This window comes from Dermochelys coriacea, chromosome 11 (genome assembly GCF_009764565.3).
Source record: "Dermochelys coriacea isolate rDerCor1 chromosome 11, rDerCor1.pri.v4, whole genome shotgun sequence".
In the NCBI taxonomy this organism is placed as follows: domain Eukaryota; kingdom Metazoa; phylum Chordata; order Testudines; family Dermochelyidae; genus Dermochelys; species Dermochelys coriacea.
Window position 1 is genome coordinate 76,576,153 of NC_050078.2, and position 22,433 is coordinate 76,598,585.

Below are 22,433 nucleotides of genomic sequence, written 5' to 3' on the forward strand. Positions count from 1 at the left end.
AACAGATCGTTCCCAGTATATATTTAAGGCAGTCAGTTACCAGAAATGCATTCGATGATGTGAGCTTTAGCTCACGAAAGCTTATGCTCTAATAAATTTGTTAGTCTCTAAGGTGCCACAAGTCCTCCTTTTCTTTTTGCGAATACAGACTAACACAGCTGCTACTCTGAAAAAAGTTACCAGACTGTGTCTCTGATACTCCAGTGTTGCCAACTCTCATGATTTTATTGTGTCTTTAGATTTGTGGTGTTGTTGCTGGAATCCTATTACAAGAGAAAAGCTTGGGGATGTGTAGCCACTACACCCTAAAGGCTCAAACGGCAGAAGACAAATTACAAGAACCCAACATTTATTTTGGAAAAAACCCTCATGATTTCTAGGCCAATCTGATGATTTGTCAGGGGAAACTCCTGGTGAAGGAGTCCATGTTTCCACGATTTCTAAAACACACGTACTTGGTAAAAGATGGCCTCTTCTGCCTGGCGCTGGGCCTTATGGGGTGATTGTGCTGCATTCTGATTTGCAGAGGGCGCTGGGAGGAGTTCTTAGAGGGGTCACATGACTCTCTTCTGGGTGGTTCACTCATCCCAGAACTTGCCCTATTTTGGTCAAATCTGCTCTCGGGGCAGTCCTATGCGACTGAAACCCATCACGATTGGTAGAGGATGATGGGAGGAGTTTTTAGAGGGGTCACATGAACTGCTTCTGGACAGGTAACCCCTATCCCCTGAACTGCCCCTGATTGGTCAAATCTCCTCTCGGGGCGAGGCTACGGGGGCAAAACCCATCCTGATTGGTAGAGGGCAGTGGGAGGAGTTTTTAGAGGGGTCACATGACACACCTTGCTTCCGGGGACTTCCGGAGACATCTGGGCAGGGTTTAAGGGGTCAAGGGGCGGAGTTAGGGTTTGATTGACAGTAGGGCATTTATACTACTAGTGTACCCCAGTTTTGCCTTAGCCCACCTCTCCTGTATTATGCAGAGCACTTGAGTTCTATTAAAAATAAATGGAAATTTCTTTATGAAAGAATATTCAAAGAGAAATCAATATGAGAGATGGGAACAAATGGCAACATATAAAACAACATCATAACACACATTCTAAAAACCTATACTTAGCTAGATACATAGATTCTAAGGCCAGAAGGGACAAATAGTGATTATCCAGTCTGACCTCCTGTATAGCACAGGTCAGAGAACTTCTCCAAAATGATTCTTAGAGCCGATCTTTTAGAAAAACATGTAATTTAGATTGAAAAATTGTCTCTGATGGAAAATCTATCACAACCTTTGGTAAATTGTTCCAATGGTTAATTACTCTAACCATTAAAAATATACACCTTCTATCCAGTCTGATTTTTCTCTAGCTTCAACTTCCAGACACTGGACTGTATTAGAGCTTTCTCTGCTAGATTCATGAGCCCATTATTAAATATTTGTTTCCCATGTAGGTACTTATAGACTGATCAAGTCACCCCTTAACCTTCTCTTTGGTAAATTACATAGATTGAGCTCCATGAGTCTATCACTAACAGGCGTGTTTTCTAATCTTTTAATCATTCTTGTGGCTCTTCTCTGACCCCTCTCCAATTTATCAACATCCTTCTTGAATTGTGGGCACCAGAACTGGACACAGTATGGCAGCAGTGGTTGCACCAGTGCCAAATACAGAGATAGAATAACCTCTCTGCTCCCACTCAAGATTCCCCTGTTTATGCATCCCAAGATTTCATTAGCTCTTTTGGCTACAGCATCACACTAAGAGCTCATACTCAGCTGATTATCTACTATGACCCCCAAATCTTTTTTCAGACTTTCTGCTTCCCAGGATGGAATCCCCCATACTGTAAATATGGTCTACATTCTTTGTTCCTAGATGTATATTTTTACATTTAGCTGCATGAAAAGCATATTGCTTGCATGCATTTCACCAAGCAATCTAGCTTGCTGTGAATCGGTGACCTGTCCTCTTTATTTTTCACCACTCACACAATTTTTGTCACTTGCAAACTTCATCAGTGATGATTTTATGTTTTCTTCTGAGTCATTGATGAAGATGTTAAATAACATAGGGCCAAGAAATGATCCCTGTAGGACTCCACTGGAAACACACCAGCTTGATGATGATTCCCTGGTACAGTGACATTTTGAGACCTATCAATTATCAAACTTTTAATCCATTTAATGTGTGCCATGTTAATTTAATATCACTCTAGTTTTTTAATCAGTGTAGTGAGATACCAAGTCAAATGCCTTACAGAAGTATAAATAAATTACCTCAAAGCTATTATCTTATCAACCATACTTGTAATCTCATTTAAAAAAAGATATCAAGTTAGTTTGACAGGATCTAGTTTCCATACATGCACGTAGATTTGCATACATTATCCTACTTTCTTCCTTTATTAATTGAGTCCTGTGTCAGCCACTTCATTATCTTGCCCAGTAGCTATGTCAGGTTGACAGGCCTATAATTACTCAGGTCATCCTGTTTAGCCTTATAAAAATTGGCACAACATTAGCTTTCTTCCAGTCTTCTGGAACTCCCTTTGTGCTTCAAGATTTATTGAAAATCAACATGAAAGGTTCAGTGAGCTTGTCAGCCAGCACTTTTAAAACTCTTGGATGCAAGCTATCTGCACTTGTGATTTAAAAGTGTCTAAGTTTAGTAACTTCTGTTTAACATCCTCCAAAGATACTAGTGGAATGGAAAGAGTATTATCACTATATCATGAGACTCCATTATCTATTTTTTCCTCAAATACAGAACAGAAATATTTATTGAACACCTCCGCCTTTTCTGCATTATTATTGACAGTTCTACCATTTGCATCTAGTAATGGACCAATACCGTTGTTAGGATTCTTTTTGTTCCTAATATGTGTTAAAAACTTGTAGACTCAGACTTTCAGGCCAGAAGGGACCATTGTGTTTATCTAGTCTGAGCTCCTGCACATCTCTTTTCAGCTTTGTGAAATTGGTCATATTAAATTCTGGGTGTCACACTTTAGGAAAGGTGTGGATAAACTGGAGAGAGTCCAGCGGAGGAGAGAAACAAAAATGAGAAAAGGTTTAGAAAATCTGACCTATGAGGAAAGGTTAAAAAAAACGGGGCATCTTGAGTCTTGAGAAAAGAAGTCTGAGAGGGGCCCTAAGATCATTATGCAAATATACTAAGGGTTGTTATCCAGAGGATGGTGATCAATTGGCCTCCATGTCCCCTGAAGGTAGGACAAGAAGTATTGGGGATAATCTGCAGCAAGGGAGGTTTAGGTTAGATATTAGGAAAAACATTCAAACTATAAAGGTAGGTAAACTCTGGAACAGGCTTTCAAGGGGGGTTGTGGAATCCCTCTCATTAGAGGTTTTTAAGAACAGGTTGGACAAACATCTATCAGGGATAGTCTAGATTCTTATTGGCTTCAGCTCCCAAGAGCAAAGTCTGACTCTGTGCTACCTGGCTGGTCTTCTGTGGGAACGTCTCCTGGCTGGGCCTGAGTCCCCTTCCGAGGGGCGATGGGGTTCGGCGGGTCTGTGCTGTGTCCTCTCCAGAGAGTGAGGGAAGACAGTGAGTGACACCCCTGTGTGCAGATGATCTCCTCACTCAGTGGCTGCCAGTGCTCTAGCCCAGCACTGAGTGTCCCAGAGAGGAGCGGGGAGAGGCCAGGCCGGGTTGGGATTTTGGAGGAGTGATCTGTTGGTGTGGAGGGCAGTTCAGGTCTCGGGATTGCTGGGTGCTCTGCACCTCTGACCTAGCAGGTGCCTTGTGCAGTGCGACTGTTGTCATCAGTGAGCCCCCCGCAGATAGCACCCCTGTGCGCTAGGCCTTGGGGCGGCTGTGAGAGCAGGAATCAGAGCGGGTCCCTGAGGGTTGGTAGCCTCCTGCCCTGAGTCTCAGAGACCCTTTCCACCACAGAGGTGGATGGACGTTTCATCTCGGTGCTCCCCCCCAGTTGCTAGCTGATGCCCCTGAGCTAGCGCGTTCCACTCTGTGTCCTGTGGGACCCCCCTTGCGGGCGGGGTCTCCAGAGCCCCATGCTAAGGGGCTGATCTGCAATCCTAGGCAGGGGGGACACGGCCATCCAGGTGAGGTGATGGGTCTTGAGCTCCGTGACCAGGAATGTGCCCTGCGCTGAGCTGCCAGCATGGCAGGGGCTGGCCTGTGGGGGCAGGTGGGCTGCTCTGTCTCTCACTCAGGCCCCTCTGCAGCTTCCTGACTGGGAAAGTGACTTTAAAATAGCATCTCGATGGTGGGGTCGATCTCTTCTGATTGCTGAGGGGAAGCTGCCCGGCCCACCCCACCTCGCGCCGTCCCTGCAGCGCGGCCTGGCTCAGTTCATTGGTGCAGGGACAGATCCCTGCTGCACTGAGGAGTGTCACAGACGAACGGCTAGACAACGCCAAGCAAAGCAAGTGTCATGTTAACCGCACAGCCCCTGAGCTAGCGCAAAGGAGACTCTGTGCCCACCCCCTGCTGCCACTGACCCACCCCTGCCGGCCCCTCCCAGAGAGTAATGGGCTCATGTGCTTCCATGGGCCTTTCATCTGAGGTTCTCCAAAGTCTGTGACAAAGGTGGGTGAGTGTTGTCCCTGCCCCTCTGTCCCTGCCCCTGCTGCTGTTGTAAACAGGTCTGATTACCTGGGGGAAGGCGAGGGAGGGGAAGGGGAATGGGCAGTGTGGGGGAGGGCAGGACCTTGAATCAGCGCAGGCTGTGAGTTCCCTTTCTGCACTGTGCCCCCAGCTGCCAAGGGGCCAGATGAAGCCCAGCGCCTCTGTGAATCCTGGCTGAATGCTGGGAACGGTGCCCCTCACACAGATAAGGAGAGTCCTTCTCTCACCCCTTTGTGGCACTAGAGACCCAACCCCTGCTGGCTGACGGGGCACATGCAGCCGAGCCGGGCAGCGCTGGTGAGCAGTGGTACCGCAGCGCCGGCTCCTGGAGGCGTTCTCGGCTTAGGACAGTGCAGTGTGTGCGCTCACCATGCAGCCTCCATGCTGGAGTCGTTACTCTCCGTACTCGCAGCCCGAATGGAATTACATGTCACAGCCCTGGAGGGGGAAATGCCAAAGAAAGCCACCTCAGGAGCATCGAACCTCAAAAAGGGGAACTGCCCAGAAGTGAGTAGGCTAGTTAAACTGAAATTAAAAGCAACATGCCAGGGTGAAATGCCAGCAAACGTCATGGAGACTATTTAAAAACACCATACTAGAGGCTCACACTAAATGTATACCACAAATAAAAAAAACCAGTATAAGGATAAAAAAAAATGCCACCATGGCTAAATAGCAGAGTAAAAGAGACAGAGGCAAAAAGGCTTCCTTTAAAAATTGGAAGTCAAATCCTAATGAGGAAAATACAAAGAAGCATAAACTCTGGAAAGTCCAATGAAAAGTATAATAAGGCAGGCCAAAAAAGAATTTGAAGAGCAACTAACAAAGGGCATAACAACTAGCAGCAAATTTATTTTTGAAGTACATGAGAAGCAGGAAGTCTGCCAAACAGCAAATCCACTAGACGATCGAGGTACTAAAGGAGCACTCCAGGAAGACAAGGCCGATGCGGAGAAGCTAAATGAATTCTTTGCATCTGTCTTCATTGCAGAGGATGTGGAGGAAATCCATACACGCCAGCCCTTCTTTTTAGGTGACACACATTAGAATTATAGAACCATCAGGTCAGAAGGGACTGCAAGGTTCATCTAGTCTAACCCCTACCAAGATGCAGGACTTTGTGTGTCTAAACCACTCCAGCTGGGATCCCTTAACTGCAGGAGCTTCCTTACATCCTTCACTTCTCTGACCATTGGTTTGCTGCATCTTTGAATCCTCTCTCTATATCATTTGGCTTCAGCAGCTAGTTACCCAGGCTATACTCCCATTGGCATCAGTGGAGTATCCTGGGCTGTGAGGGCTGCAGGTTTTGGCCCATGGTCAATGCAGGTGCTATAGCTGCTGCACACCTACATGGTGATTCCTGCAGCCCATCGTGAATCCTGGCAGTGGGAATGGAGAGGGAGTGTCTGCAGGCAGAGCTTTCCATGGCTTCCTGAATGGGAGCCTGACAGGGCTTGTGCCATTGGTGGTGAAGGGCCCAGATTCAATCCCCACCCATGCCCATGGTGTCATGGGATAAGAGGGAAGGTCCTATCATGAGTAATTGGTTAAAAGATACAAAACACAGGGTAGGAATAAATGATCAGTTTTTAGAATGGAGAGAGGTAAATAGTGGTGTCCCTCAGAGGTCTGTACTGTTCCACATATTCACAAATGATCTGGAAAATGGGATAAACAGTGAGGTGGCAAAGTATGCAGATGATACAAAACTATTCAAGATAGTTAAGTCCAAAGCAAACTGCGAAGAGCTACAAAGCAATCTCACAAAACTGGATGACTGAGCAACAACATGGCAGATGAACGTCAATGTTGATAAATGCAAAGTAATGCACATTGCAAAACATAATCCCAACAATACATATAAATGATGGGGTCTAAATTAGTTGTTATGACTCAGGAAAGAGATCTTGGAGTCATCGTGGGTAGTTCTCCCAAAACATCCACTCAATGTGCAGCGGCTGTCAAAAAGATGAACAGAATGTTGAGGAATCATTAGGAAAGGGATAAATAATAAAACAGAAAATATCATATTGCCTCTATTTAAATCTATGGTATGCCCACATCTTGAATACAATGGGCAGACCCAGTCGTCACATCTCAAAAAAAGATATATTGGAATTGGTAAAAGCATAGAAAAAGGAAACAAAAGTGATTAGGGGTATAAAACTGCTTCCATATAAGAAGAGATTAAAAAGACTGGGACTTTTCATCTTGGAAAAGAGAAAATTAAGGGGGAATGTGATGAAGGTCTGCAAAATCATGATTAGTAAGAAGTAAATAAGGAAGTTTCTCATATCACAAGAACTAGAGCTCATCAAATGAAATGAATAGGCAGCAGGTTTAAAACAAACAAAAGGAAGTATTTCTTCACACAACACACTATCAACCTGTGGAACTCTTTGCCAGGGGATGTTGTGAAGGCCAAGACTATAACAGGGTTCAAAAAAGAACTAGATAAATTTATGAAGGATTGATCCATTAATGGCTATTAGCCAGGTTAGGCAGGGATGGTGTCCCTAGCATCTGTTTGGCAGAAGCTGGGAGTGGTCAAGAGGGGATGGATCACTTGATGATTACTAGTTCTATCCATTCCCTCTGAAGCACCTGGCACTGGCCACTGTCAGAAGATAGGATGCTGGGCTAGATGGACTTTTGGTCTGACCAAGTATGGCCATTCTTATGTTCTTCTTATGTTTTGTGTGTGGCCACGGTTTTCGTTACCCTTCGGTGTAGGCTGTTGAGGAGGTGGAGGAGAACCTGGCCATGGAGGAGGCAGTGTCTTGGGGCCTCAGCAGCACCGGAGTTGGGGGAGCTGGGTGGGAGGTTCTGATACGTGAGGTTTCACGTGAGGTTTCACATGGGGTCCATGGAGCTGGAGAGGACAGAGCTGGGCCCAGAGTCCCAGGGCAGCTCCTCAGTTAGTTCCTGGAAGACCCAAAGGAGAATGTGAGATTCAGGCCTCACTGATCCCTGGGCACTTCCCAAAGAGGAGGCTGCCCAGATACACCAGCAGGGTCCTCTGGCAACACACCTGGGCCCTGCCCTCCTGGTTCTTTCCTTCCCCTCCAACTTGACCCCTCCTCTGCCCTTCAATGCCTCCCAGTCGCCCCCTACTTCTCCACCTCCAGCCTCAGCTGCCCTCCAGCCCCACAATTTCCCACTTGTCCTCTATCACTTACACCCAGAATAATCCTCAGCCCCAGGAATCCCTACTCCCTTCTGCCCCCTTCACCCCACTGATCTCTCCCCCAGCCCTGGGGAGGTCTCTTCTCATCCCAGGTCTCCTGCCCTCCCTCCAGGTACCTGGTCCCACGTTCCACTCACCATGACCCTTTCCTCCAGGCCACTTTAGAGTTGGACATCTCCAGGGTGTCCTGCCAGCTCTTCTGTGCTGCGAAGTGCACCGGCGATGCAGGAAGTGGATCTGCTCAGCCATGTCCTGAACTCTGCACGATGGGAGCCGGACATAGAGAGTCTGTTAGCCAGAGATACCTCATGCCATTTGTGATGAAGCAGGACTGTTCTTAATGTTTCCTCTCAATAGTGTGGTGGTGCCTCAGTTTCCCCTATGCAGTTCTTAAGTATCTAGGTGGTGGGATAAGGGTGTATGATCGTTGCAGAGCCCTAGAGGGCAGGTATGTGCAGGGGTCTGGACACAGAGAATGGCCAACACCCTGTTTCCTGGCACCTGATGGCCTGGCCCTTCCCCCCTGCAAGGTGAGAGCTAAAGGGTGGGAGAACAAAGGAATCCGGTGCCCTCCTGGCCCGGGAAAGGGACAAAGCCCAGAGGAAGAGGGGCTGGAGAGGGTTTCAGTTTGGGGCTGGCTGGGGACATGGAGTGAAGTGCAGACGTGGTTGTCTGGCTCACTGCCCCACAAAATGGACCCAGCTGAGGGGTCCTATTCTCTGTACCTATAAGCTCTGCTTTAGACCATGTTCCTGTCGTCTAATAAACCTTCTGTCTTACTGGCTGGCTGAGAGTCGTGTCTGACTGCGAAGTTGGGGTGCAGGACCCTTTGGCTTCCCCAGGACCCCACCTGGGCGGACTCGCTGTGGGAAGCACACGGAGGGGCAGAGGATGCTGAATGCTCCGAAGTCAGACCCAGGAAGGTGGAAGCCGGGTGAGCTGTGTGTCCTGCAGACAGGCTGCTCCCAGAGAGGAGGCTCCCCCAGAGTCCTGCCTGGCTTCGTAGGGAGCAGTTCCAGAGCATTGCCCGGGGACTCCATGACACCATTCAAACTGGCTCTGGGGCTCATGCCAACCATGGGGGAGGCCAGGAAAGGGCCCCCCTTTCCCAAAATCAGCACCTCCTCCATCAGAGGCAGGGACAGGAGCTGGGACATGGCCTGTGGAGGGAGGGGACCCTGGATTGTGTGGGACAAATGTCCCCTTCTTGGGGGATCTCAAATCTTAGGGGAGAAGCATCACCAGTAGGGGCTGTGGATTGTCAGGGACTAGAGCCCTCCACAGGGAGCGAGCAGGGATGGGACGAGGGGCAGGAAAGATTCGGTTCCCACTAAGATAGGCCATGTTTATACCTTGTCTGCACCCTGGAGATGTTCCATGATGACCTCTGGGCAGCTTCCTCCGTGGCATCCTCCTCCTCCTCCTCCTTCATTATCAGGTCCAATTCCTCCTCTTCCACTCTGTCCAGATCTTCCTCCTTCTCTTCCTCATAGACTTTAAGGCCAATAGGGACCATCATGATCATCTGATCTGATGTGCTGCACATTGCAGGCCACAGCACCTCACCCACCCACTCCTGTAAGAAACCCAGAAACTCTGGCTTAGTTATGGAAGTCCTCAAATCATGATTTAAAGACTTCAAGTTACAGAGAATCCACCATTTATACTAGCTTTTTAAACCAGCAAGTGACCCGTGCCCCATGCTGCAGAGGAAGGCAAAAAACCCAGGGTCTCTCCTAGCCTGACCTGGGGGGAAATTCCTTCCTGACCCAAAATATGAAGATCAGTTGGACCCTGAATATGTGGGCAAGACCCACCAGCCAGAAACCAGGAAACAATTCTCTGTAGTAACTCAGAGCCCTCCCCATTTAGTATCCCATCACTGGCTGTTGGGGATATTTGCTAATAGCAGTCGCAGATGGGCCATATGCCTTTTTAGGCAATCTTATCAAACCATCCTCTCCATAAACTTATCAAGCTCAGTCATGAAACCAGTTATGGTATTTGTCCCCAGGGGCTGTTCCATAACTTCACTCCTCTGATGGTTAGAAACCTTCATCTAATTTCAAGCCTATATTGTTGATGGCCAGTTTATATGTATTTCTTCTTGTGTCAACATAGGCTCTTAAGTTAAATGCCTTTTCCTTCCCTGGGTTACCCCTCTGATGTATTTATAGAGAGCAATCATATCTCCCCGAGCCTTCGTTTGGTTAGACTAAGCAAGCCAAGCTCTTTGAGTCTCCTCTCGTAAGCTAGATTTACCATGCCTCTGATCATCCCAGTAGCCCTTCTCTGCACCTGTTCCAGTTTGAATTCATTTTGCTTAAACACAGGAAACCAGAATTGCACATAGCATGTCACATGAGGTCTCACCAGTGCCTTGTATAATGGCAATAACACTTCCCTATCTCTACTGGAAATACCTTGCCTGCTGCATTCTAGAATTGCATTAGGCTTTTTCACAACCACATCACATTGGCGGCTCATAATCATCCTGCAATCAATCAACACACCCAAGTCTTTCTCCTTTTCTGTCGTTTCCACCTGATACATCCCCAGTTTATAGCAAAAATTCTTGTTAGTCCTTAAGTACATGACCTTGCACTTTGCACTATTACATTTAATCTCATTTTGATTACTCCAGTTTTCAAGGTTCTCCAGAGCTTTTTGTATGATATTCTGGTCCTCCTCCATATTGGCAATGCCTCCCAACTTTGTGTCCTCTGCCAATTGTATTAGGCCACTCCCACTTTTTGTGCCAAAGTCATGAATGAAAATGATAAATAAGACTGGTCTCAAGACCCATCCCTGAGGAACTCCACTAGTAACCTCCCTCCAGTCTGACAGTTCACCCATTGAAGTTTCCCCTTTGCCCAATTCCTTATCCATCTTTCAATTCTCATATTAATCCCCATCTTCTCCAGTTTAACCAATAATTTCCCTTGTGGAACTGTATCAAATGCCTTACTGACATCCAGGTAGATTAGATCTACTACGTTTCCTGTGTCTAAAAATCAGTCACCTTCTCAAAGATAGTGATTAGTCTGATACAATCTCCGTTTTGTAAAACCATGTTCCATTTTATCCCAATTACCATTGACCTCTATGTCCTTAACTATTTCCTCTTTCAAAATTTGTTTCAAGACCCTGCATACAGTTGAAATCAAACTAAAGGGCCTGTAGTTCTCTGGATCACTTTTTCCCCCTTTCTTAAAAATAGGTACTATAGTAACAATTCTCCAGTCACAGGGTATGACCCCTGAGTTTATGGATTCATTAAAAATTCTTGCTCTTGGGCTTGCAATTTAATGTGCCAGTTACTTCAATATTCTTGGATGGAGATTATCCAGCCCTCCTGATTTGGTCCCATTCAGTTGTCTGAGTTTGATTTATAGATTCATAGATTCATAGATAATAAGGTCAGAAGGGACCATTCTGATCATCTAGTCCGACCTCCTGCACAGCGCTGGCCACAGAATCTCACCCATCCACTCCTATGAAAAACCTCACCCATGTCTGAGCTATTGAAGTCCTTTAATCATGGTTCAAAGACTTCAAGGAGCAGAGAAGCCTCCCTCAAGTCAACCATGCCCCATGCTACAGAGGAAGGCGAAAAACCTCCAGGGCCTCTCCAATCTGCCCTGGAGGAAAATTCCTTCCCGACCCCAAATATGGCAATCAGCTAAACCCTGAGCATATGGGCAAGATTCACCAGCCAGATACCCAGGAAAAAATTTTCTATAGTAACTCAGATCCCATCCCTCTAATATCCCATCTCAGGGGATTTGGCCTATTTACCCTGAATATTTAAAGATCAATTACTTACCAAAATCCCATTATCCCATAATACCATCTCCTCCATAAACTTATCGAGTAGAATCTTAAAACCAGATAGATCTTTTGCCCCCACTGCTTCCCTTGGAAGGCTATTCCAAAACTTCACTCCTCTGACGGTTAAAAACCTTCATCTGATTTCAAGTCTAAACTTCCTGGTGGCCAGTTTATACCCATTTGTTCTTGTGTCCACATTGGTGCTGAGCTGAAATAATTCCTCTCCCTCTCCTGTATTTATCCCTCTGATATATTTATAGAGAGCAATCACATCTCCCCTCAACCTTCTTTTAGTTAGGCTAAACAAGCCAAGCTCCTTAAGTCTCCTTACATAAGACAAGTTTTCCATTCCTCGGATCATCCTAGTAGCCCTTCTCTGTATCTGCTCCAGTTTGAATTCATCCTTTGTAAACATGGGAGACCAGAACTGCACACAGTATTCTAGGTGAGGTCTCACCAGTGCCTTGTATAATGGTACTAAAACCTCCTTATCCCTACTGGAAATGCCTCTCTTGATGCATCCCAAAACCGCATTATCTTTTTTCACAGCCATATCACATTGGCAGCTCATAGTCATCCTATGATCAACCAATACTCCAAGGTCCTTCTCCTCTTCCGTTACTTCTAATTGATGCATCCCCAACTTATAACTAAAATTCTTGTTATTAATCCCTAAATGCATAACCTTAGACTTCTCACTATTAAATTTCATCCTATTACTATTACTCCAGTTTACAAGGTCATCCAGATCCTCCTGTATAATATCCCGATCCTTCTCTGAATTGGCAATACCTCCCAGCTTTGTATCATCTGCAAACTTTATTAGCACACTCCCACTTTTTGTGCCAAGGTCAGTAATAAAAAGATTAAATAAGATTGGTCCCAAAACTGATCCCTGAGGAACTCCACTGGTAACCTCCCTCCAACCTGACAGTTCGCCTTTCAGTAGGACCTGTTGCAGTCTCCCCTTTAACCAATTCCTTATCCACCTTTTGATGTTCATATTGATCCCCATCTTCTCCAATTTAACTAATAATTCCCCATGTGGCACGGTATCAAACGCCTTACTGAAATCTAGGTAAATTAGATCCACTGCATTTCCTTTATCTAAAAAATCTGTTACTTTTTCAAAAAAGGAGATTAGGTTGGTTTGGCACGATCTACCTTTTGTAAAACCATGTTATATTTTGTCCCATTTACCATTGACTTCAATGTCCTTAACTAATTTCTCCTTCAAAATTTTTTCCAGGACCTTGCATACTACAGATGTCAAACTAACTGGCCTGTAGTTACCCGGATCACTTTTTTTCCCTTTCTTAAAAATAGGAACTATATTAGCAATTCTCCAATCATTCGGTACTACTCCTGAGTTTACAGATTCATTAAAAATTCTTGCTAATGGGCTTGCAATTTCAGGTGCCAATTCCTTTAATATTCTTGGATGAAGATTATCTGGGCCCCCCGATTTAGTCCCATTAAGCTGTTTCAGTTTTGCTTCTACCTCTGATATGGTAATATCTACCTCTATATCCTCCTTCCCATTTGTCATGCTACCATTATCCCCAAGATCCTCTTTAGCCTTATTAAAGACTGAGGCAAAGTATTTGTTTAGATATTGGGCCATGCCTAGATTATCTTTAACCTCCACTCCATCCTCAGTGTTAAGCGGCCCCACTTCTTCTTTCTTAGTTTTCTTCTTATTTATATGGCTATAGAACCTTTTACTATTGGTTTTAATTCCCTTTGCAAGGTCCAACTCTTAGGGTATGACCCCTGAGTTTATGGATTCATTAAAAATTCTTGCTCTTGGGCTTGCAATTTAATGTGCCAGTTACTTCAATATTCTTGGATGGAGATTATCCAGCCCCCCTGATTTGGTCCCATTAAGTTGTCTGAGTTTGATTTCCACCTTGGATGTGGAAATGTCTATTTCCATATCCTCATTTCCATTAGCCACCCTGCCACTACCCCTAAGCTCTTCATAACACTTGTTAAAAACTGAGGCAAAGTATTTCTTTAGGTGTTGGGCTATGCCTAGATTGTCTTTAATCTCCACCCCATTCTCAGTGCTTAGAGGTCCCACTTCTTCTTTCCCTGTTTTCTTTTTATTAGATGCCTATAGAATCTTTTACTACTGGTTTTAATTCCCTTTGTAAGGTCCAACTCTGCTTGGCATTTGGCAGTTCTCACTTTTTCCCAGCACTGTCTCACTTCCAAGAGGTAGCTGAGCCTTTCCATCTTCCATCCCTTGTAGGCTTTCTGCTTCCTCTTAATCACCTGTTAGAGATGCATGCTCATCCATTTTGGTCTGCAACAGTTCCTTCTGAATTTTTTCCCCCTTGTCTGGAAGGCAGGTTTCAGAGAGTGTCCTTCAACTGTGACTTAAAGTAATTTGAAGCCTTCTCCACACTGAGGCCCTTGTGTTCTTCAGTCCAGACCACTTCCTTAACTAACTCCCTTCATTTTTTAAAGTTTGCCCTTTTGAAATCAAGGATTCTACTTGCAGACCTATGTTTCTTTCTCCTTCCATTTAGTTTAACCTGAATTAGCTCATGATCACTCGAGCCAAGGTAGTCCTCTGCCTTAAGTTCTTTTCTGTGGCCCTCACTTCTTAGCAATATGAAATCTGAAATGGCATCACCTCTGGTAGGTTTGGGCTATTTGGTGAAGAAATCCGTCAGCTATCCCATCCAGGAGTATCTGGGCCCTGCCATTATAAACAGCATTTATCTTCCAATCTGTGGCTGGGAAATTAAAGTCTCCCGGAATCACACAGTTCCCAGGAGTATTCATTTCATTAAAAATATCGAAGAGGTCTCTATACATATCCGGATCTTTTGCAGACCCCAAGCACTATTCCAGGTCAGCCTCTGTTAGCTTTCTTCCCCGAAGTGATTTTGACCCAAACAGATTCTGTTTTATCCATTCCACCACTTCTATTTTCTTTACAGTCTACCTCATCATTCATATACAATGCTATTCCACCTACCTTTATTTATGTCCTGAGCAGTATATACCCTTCAATACCACTACTCCATCAATTACTATTCCACCATGTTTCTGTTATCCCGATAATATCTGGTTTCACTTCCTGCACCAGTAGTTCTAGTTCCTCCATTTGGTTACCCAGGCTCCTTGCATTGGTGTACAGACATCTTACTTGTTTCTGCATGGCTTCACCCAGACTCCTCGCCCAATTAGGTACAGTCATTCTACCACCAGTGACTATTAGTGTCACTGGTGATGGCACCATCTTTCCTCTTCATCTCCACTCTCCTGCCCTCTGCAGTTCCTTTCTCCAGTGCTGTATCCTCTCTTACTTGATTTTCCTCCTGCTCAATGGTAGAATCAAGCGTGGAGACTACATGAACATCTCCTCACTGTCTCCCACAGATTCCTAGTTTAAAGCTCTTCTAATCAGTTGTACCAGCTTTCATCCCAGAAGTCTATTATTCTCCCTACTCAGATGGAGTCCATCCCATGAGAACTGTCTTCCATGAATGCTTCCCAGTGGGCAAACCTCCTAAAGTCCTCCTTATAGCACCACTGCCTGCGCCATCTGTTGAGCAACACAATCTACCATGGCCAGGTCCTCCTCCTCCTCTTGCTCCTCCTTCATGGCAAGGTCCTCCTCCCCCTGCTCCACGGCACAAGTCCTACTGGCCCTGGCCATGGCCAGGTACTGCTCTTCTTCCTATATCTCATACTGCTGCGTTACCAGTTCCTCCTTCTCCTCCTCCTCCTCCTTAGCGGCCAGGTCCTCCTCTTTCTCCTCTTTGGTCATGTCCTTCCTCTTGGTCCTTCTCTTCTATTTCCACCTCCTCCACAGTTAAGTCCTCCTCAATGGCCAGGTCTTCTTCCTCTTCCTCCTCTGTGACCAGTTCTTCCTCCTTCTCTTCTGTGGCCAGGTCCTTCTCTTCCTCCTCCTCCTGCATGGCCACAGTCTCCTCTTCTTCTGTTGCCAGGTGCTCCTCCTCCTCTTCCACAGCCCATTTCTCTTCCTTCATGGCCAGGTCCTCTACTCCCTCATCCTCCTCTGTGGCCAGGAACACTCCTCCATAGCCAGGTCCTCTACGCCCTCATCCTCCTCTGTGGCCAGCAACACTCCTCCATGGCCAGATCTTCCTCCTCTTCTCTGGGCAAGACCTCCTCCTCCTCTTCTTCCTCCTGCATAGCCATGTGCTCCTCTGCAGCCAGGTTCTCCTCTTCCTCCCGCTCTGTAGACAGATCTTCCTCCTTTTCCATGGCCTGATCCTCCTCTTCCTCATCCTTCTTTTCCTCCTCTGCTATGGCCAAGTCCTCATCATTCTCCTCTTCCTCCTCCTGCTCCTCCTATTTCTCTTCTGTGGTCATATCTTCCACCTCTCCTATTACTAGGTCCTTGTTGCCACCCTCCTCCTCCTTTGGCTGGGTACTGGGGTCACTGCATTGGGCAGAGACGGGAAGAGAGTGACGTCTTCTGCTGCTGCGGGGCGGAAGGGGACAGACAGAGGTGCGGCTTTTAATGTTCCCCTCTCCCATGCAAGGTCCCTGTGGCAGAGAGGGCCCTAAATTGTACCATTCTCCCTGGGAGGAACCCACCCCCAGAGCATCAGTGACCCACTTCCTAGCACCTCACCCCATGCCTGGTGCAGGGGGCAGCTGTGCGACTCCCACAGCCATCAGTGGGGTGAGTGGTTCAGGACAGACCCCTTGGCTGGGAACCCCCCAATAACTGACAGGGTGTTGGATCACGGGGCATTAACGGCCCCTTACTCCTCCCCGTTCCCAGGGATCTACTTACCTGCAGTGGTGCAGCACTCAGCATTCATACTCCAGGAAGCTTCTCGGGAGTGACAGCAGCCCCCTCTGGTGTCGGCCGTGCTGCTGGGGCAGGGATCTCCCATCTCCTGCCCTGGGAAGGTGGGTTGAGCTCCAGGGAGCCAGCAGGGCAATGCCTCCTGCTGGGCCAATGGGCTGGGTTCCTGAGGCCTGGCATTCCAGCAAAAGTGGCCCCAGGGACAAGTTGCCTGGTTCTCATTGTGGGCTGGGTCCCGCCTGTCCTGCTCGAACTTGGGCCACCTCCATCTCAGTCCAGATGTTGTCTGTCTACCCTTGGCACCAGCCCCGGGAGCTGGTCTCCTCCTGGTGAGCGAGGACAGACATGTCCCCCCACTGTGTTGATATGGAGATGCTTCTCCCCCCAGTGGAGATGGAGAGACAGCGCTCTGTCTGGGGACACTGCCAGCTGCCCCCCTCTGGCCACCTGCAGAGCCTTCCTCCCGAGAATCCTCCTCAGCACGTCCATCCTGGAACTGAGTAGGGAGCAGCCGTGAGTCTGGGGCAATTCAGCCTTTCGCCAATGGGCCTGTCTGGCTCCCCAGCTGGGGTGACTCCCTGTCACTCCATGCCAAGGAGGGGGCACCTGGACTGGGATCCGCACACACTGGCAGGAGCTGATAGGACAGGCTGCCCCCAAAGCTCCCCTGCACCATCCACAAGGCTGGGACACCAGGGGGATCTCATTCCTTTTGAGCAGTGGGGTCAGTGACAGAGACCTGCAGTCAGTCTGGACAGGCAGCTCCCTCCTCCAGCTCCAGGCCACACTCCCTCCCCGGCCTGAGAAAGAAGAGAACCCAGGAGTCCGGACTTCCTCTGGGAAATTTCCCCTGCCAGGACACTGAGAAATGACATCTGCTGAGACAAGAGCAGGTCCTACTGCCAAGGGATGGGAACTCTCAGGCCAGCAGCAGGGGCCAGAACACTGTGTGTGGGGGGGGGGCGGGGGGCAGGTGACACCTCCCAGCTCATGATCTCCCAGCACTTTACACATGTCCCTGAAGCCTCCCAACCCCTGGGCTGTAGGGATTGGGGACCCAGTCCCTCTGATGGGGAACGGTACCTGGGCTGGGGAAGCCACTAGCTCAGGGTCATGAGTCAATGATGGAGCCAGGGATGGAACCCAGGGGTCCTTCTGTCCAGACTATTGCACTAACCACTATAGCACACTGCCTCCCAGAGCTGGGAATTGCAACCTGGCCCTTGTTCCCTAGCCCTGGCCTGGAGAGGGAGTGGGATCTGCTTCAGTGACTGGAGCAGGGCGGGTGGGAGTCAGGACTCCTGCATTTCATGGCTGGTTTCATTAGTGCTTGTGGGACCTTGGGCAAGTCACTCCCCGCTCTGTGGCTCAGAGCCCAGCTGTAAAAGGGAGACTGGATACTTACCTGCTATTGGACATGGCTGTAGGATTTACCCAGGGAAAGCGGCTCTTGAGTCCAGCCCCAAAGATGTGTTATTAGACATTTTATTATTGGCTTGGGATGGCACCCAGCAGGAAAACCACTGGGATTCTTACCCATACAACCAGAATGCACTGTCCTTCTGAGCTCAGAGATTTAACACTCCTTGGCTGATCAGGACTCACTACTGCCAGGAGCTGGAGAAGCGTCTATACCCTCATTGGACAGATGGGGAAACTGAGGCATGGAGCAGGGAAGTTGACTTGTTTACAGTGTATAAGCACAAACACAAGCCCCACAGTAACAATACAACAAGAGTGGGAGCTTATTAGGTACAGGGAACAAAGGACAGGGCTAAGGAAAAAACAGGAGTAACCAGAATGAGAAGCCATCAACGGTACTTTAAACCCTGCACCGCAAGCATTTATGAGAGGCCCAACCCCTCTGCCCTATCTCCCTCCCAGCCCCTGCGTAGCAGAATGGGAGTTGAGTAGCAGTTTTCTAGGGGATGCTGCCACCCTGTACTCATTGGCCAGTTTGAAATTCACAAGGAAAACAAGCAAACCTGGGGATTCTTATCAGGTCTTCAGTCTCCCTGCTCTACAGTCCAGCGGACAATTCGAGTGGCTGTCGCTAGCCTGACCACGAATCGCTCCTCAGCCTCTGGGTTGCTGGTCTCTATGGCTGACATACATGGCCAAGTGGCCACCAATAGGGTTCAAAGTTTCCCTTTGTATACGTGTAGGAAGGTTAATGGGCACCTCCCAGGCTGTGATACATCTCCCTCCCCTCCACCAACAGCCAACCACTGTGTGTAAACCAACCCCTTTGTCTCTGAGCTCTGCCTTCTGATTGGTTCTGGTGGTAGCTTCCAGCTGTAGTAGGAAGAGAGCCTGAAACATTAGACCTTGTATTAGAGGCCTGGTCTGAGGCAGGACCTACTCACACAATCTGGCAAGAACAGGGCTAATATTGCAGAAATACACATTGCTAAGAAGTGCTAAGCACAGAGTACTCTTGCAAACACATCCCAATATGAAATGGTACCAGAACATCCTGATATCAAGGACGGTACAAAAACATTTCCCAAGGATAACAGGAACACATTGACCCCTCCTAAAAGATAAGGTCAGAATGACAGTACATAATAGAGATGTTTTGATTGAACCAACATGTACAAGGTGATGGGTAATAACTAGCCAAGTCAGAGGGCAGAAACTATGCCACAGACGGTACATAACTTGTTTGTATCAGGTATAAAGATGTATCTCAGAGGGAGTATCTTTGTCCAGCCGAGGGGGGAATGGAAAGTCCCGCCATTCACTGAGCTGCATACATTGTCACAGGCATACATGTCTTAGTATCCATGTAGAGTCTGCTAGGTGCTATTACCATGCTTCGTCGACAATAAATCTGGCCTGGCGCCTTCATACCTTAACAGATCTTGTGGTCATTGGGCAGTTCGCTCCAGTTCTGCTGTGCCAGCTACCTGCACAGAGCTGGGGCAGCACACAGGGAGAACACACACCCCCCAAACATCTAACCACACCAGCATGTTCCAGCTCTGCCCTCCAATCCAGGCATTCTGGGAAGAGAGATCCTGAGCCTCTGCAGCCATCACTGCTGTAGCCCAGGGATGAGTCCCCTCCAGGCTTAGTGCAATATGTCAGGAATCACTAGCTGCAGAGAGGGTTCCAGGCCAGACTCCTGTTCTAGCCAATAGAGGATAAATACCTGCAAAGACAGAGCTAGCACCCAGGGGCTCTGACTCCCAGCACCCTGCTGTAATCACTGCACACACACCCCCACTTCAAAAGCTGCACAAAATCCTGTGTCTTCCCACCAGATCATCCTTCCTAGGCTGGAAAGGCATCATTTACTGCCCTTCTTATGAGCAGGGGGTGTTCCAAAGGCTGCACAGACACTCTTGAATGGATCCTCACAGCCGCCCCACCCAGTGAGAGAGGTAGGGGAAGATTATTGTCCCCCATTTCTTGATGGAGAAACTACGGCAGAGGAAGGTGAAGTGACTTCTCTAATATCAAATGGGCAGGCAGTGGCAGAGTTTGGATTAGAACCCAAGAGTCCTGCCTTCCTTTGGGGGCCTAGGAGGAATGGGACCCAGGAGTCCTGACATCCAAACTTACTGACTGTTCAAATTTCAGACACCAAATGCTCACAATAAAGTGCTCTCAAATGAGCTACATGAATTGTACATTGAAAACATGTAGCAAGTAATTTGGAAGAACTAACACACTCAGGACAGACTCCTCCCAGACACTACTGGAGCGAAGGTGGTAAAACTTATCAACTAAACATCTTTGTTATGAATTGTTGCTCAGTCGTGAAAGTGAATAACTAGAGGGTGGTTGCTTGGTTGCTACCAGAGGCTGAGCTGGCAGGGAGTGGAAGGGGCAGGAACAGTCTCTGCCCCTGAGCCTGTAGCAATTCTTGTCTGAGCGAAGTGACGTTACAATGCAACGCAGTGGGAGTGAGAGAGATGGTAATTTCCTGCGATATCCTTCTTCTTCTTCTTCATATGGCTGATGTAATGGTAGAGCAACAACTATAATTTTACATGGTCTGTTCTGGGTGAGCAGTCGCATGCTGGAGTCTTTAATTTTCCATTTGTTCAGTAAGTATCCACATCTGCCATGGTTTGTGTGGACACGGTTTAGGGTTGGTGGGAGATCGAAGCCAGGGATCTTCTGCATCGGGTCTTTCATAGAGTGTTTGTTTGTGACTTCTTGTGAACTCCATGCGGTTCTCCAAGTTTCATCAGGGTTGAAGTTCCATTGCTGAAGGATCAATGGGCTTACGTGACTTCAAGCGGTATATCAATGCAATAGCCTGAGCGATCCCTGATGAATGAAATTAAACCTGATGGAACTAAGGTTCAGTGTTTTAGGAGACCATTGTATTGAAAAGGCAAACGTTTCTGTATTATGGTGGGATTGTATGGAAGTTTTTTAAGGAGGAGACATGGCAAATGGAAACCTTGAGAAGCACTATGAGCTTCAAGGGACTCTGAAACAATGTGCTAGAGAAACAAAGGTAAGTGTCATTCCTAGGAAATCCATGAGAGAAGGGAAGACAATGTCTCACTCTCAGACCAACCCTTTGAAGCTCCACCCTGGTAAAAGACCCTTGACTGTTCCTCACCTGTTGCATGAAGAAGATGAGAGGCCTCTAGCGGGTAAAAGAGTGACTCAGAGATTCCTGGGTATGCTTCTTCTGAGCCACAGTACTTCTGATGAACTAGTAACCACAGACAACCACCTAGGAGGGGTGTGAAGGCCTGGTCACTGGCCAGAGCCCTTGCTGGAGTGAGGTGATCTCTGGGAAGCTTAGCAGTGTGTGGGTAGGTTCTTCATACAAAGGAAGCTCTTTTCAGGTACCTGCTCCAGGATAACGTACATGCCGCAGCTCCCATATCCGGTCATCTTCATTGTCTCTTCCAAAAAAAAAAAAAGCAACCAACCAACCAAACACCAGTCAGTCCCTCCCTCTAGCTCCCCTGACCAAGTCCCACTCCCCCCCTGTTCAGCTGCTTGCTATCTCCTGTGCTGAGAATTTTATATATAATCATGTAAAGCAGATGAGAGTACAATCATACAAAACAATAAAAACTAAATGTGTGTCCCTGCCTCAGTTTCCTCATCATTCCAGGGGATTCTCTGTGCTGGGTCCAAGACCCCGGGTTAGCCAGAGTCCTGGGGCTCAGGAAAGTAGCCAGCTCCTCCCCTCACGCTCCTCATGAGCCTTCTACATGTTAGGTGGCCTCTCTCCTGGACCCTTCATCCAGCTTCTGTGACCTGGCTCTCTCTCCCACACCACCCCTCCTTCCTCTTCCTGGCTGGCCCCTGTTCCTGTGTGTTTCTTTATTTTAAGCCCCCGTGTTCTCATCTGGTCCCTTTTGTTCTTCTCCTTATAAGGTTCCACGGCTCCTGCTTTCCTTGCTCCCTTCAGGAGCCATCTGCACGTGTTTGCGAAGGATGCAGCTCACTTATTCTCTCAGATGTTTGCACCTCAATAGGGTCATTCTGTCCTAAGCACCATCTCCTTGTAGCTGTCTGGTGCATGGTGCTACAGGGCTTGTCAGCACTGGGGGCTCCACATACTTACAGGCTCTCCTGACACAGCAGATTTTCATAGCACAACTCCACAAAAAGAACCACAGTCCATCACATGTACTGCCTATGGTTTGGGGCTATCCCCAAACCATACAGATGCGGTGGGAAAACGGCAGCGGGAAGAGAAACAGATCCACGCAGGACCTGCCCCTGAGTAACTGACTTCAGTGCTGGGCGATGGAGGAAAGGAGCGGAACTGATTGAAACACAAACACACACCCAGCGCTAGAATGGTACAATAATATCACCTCCCAGCCCTGCACACCCACCACCGAGGCTGAACAGGTAGTGCCAGTGACTGACATGGCTTCTTGCTTCTCCTCTCATTGTATTTCTCCTTCTCCCCCTACACCAGAGGGGCATGAGACACAGGACGCTGGGGAGTCAATGTGGCCAAGCAGAAAGCAGGTTTAGCCTGCCCTGGGAAGTTACCTTGTTTAGCAGGAGAT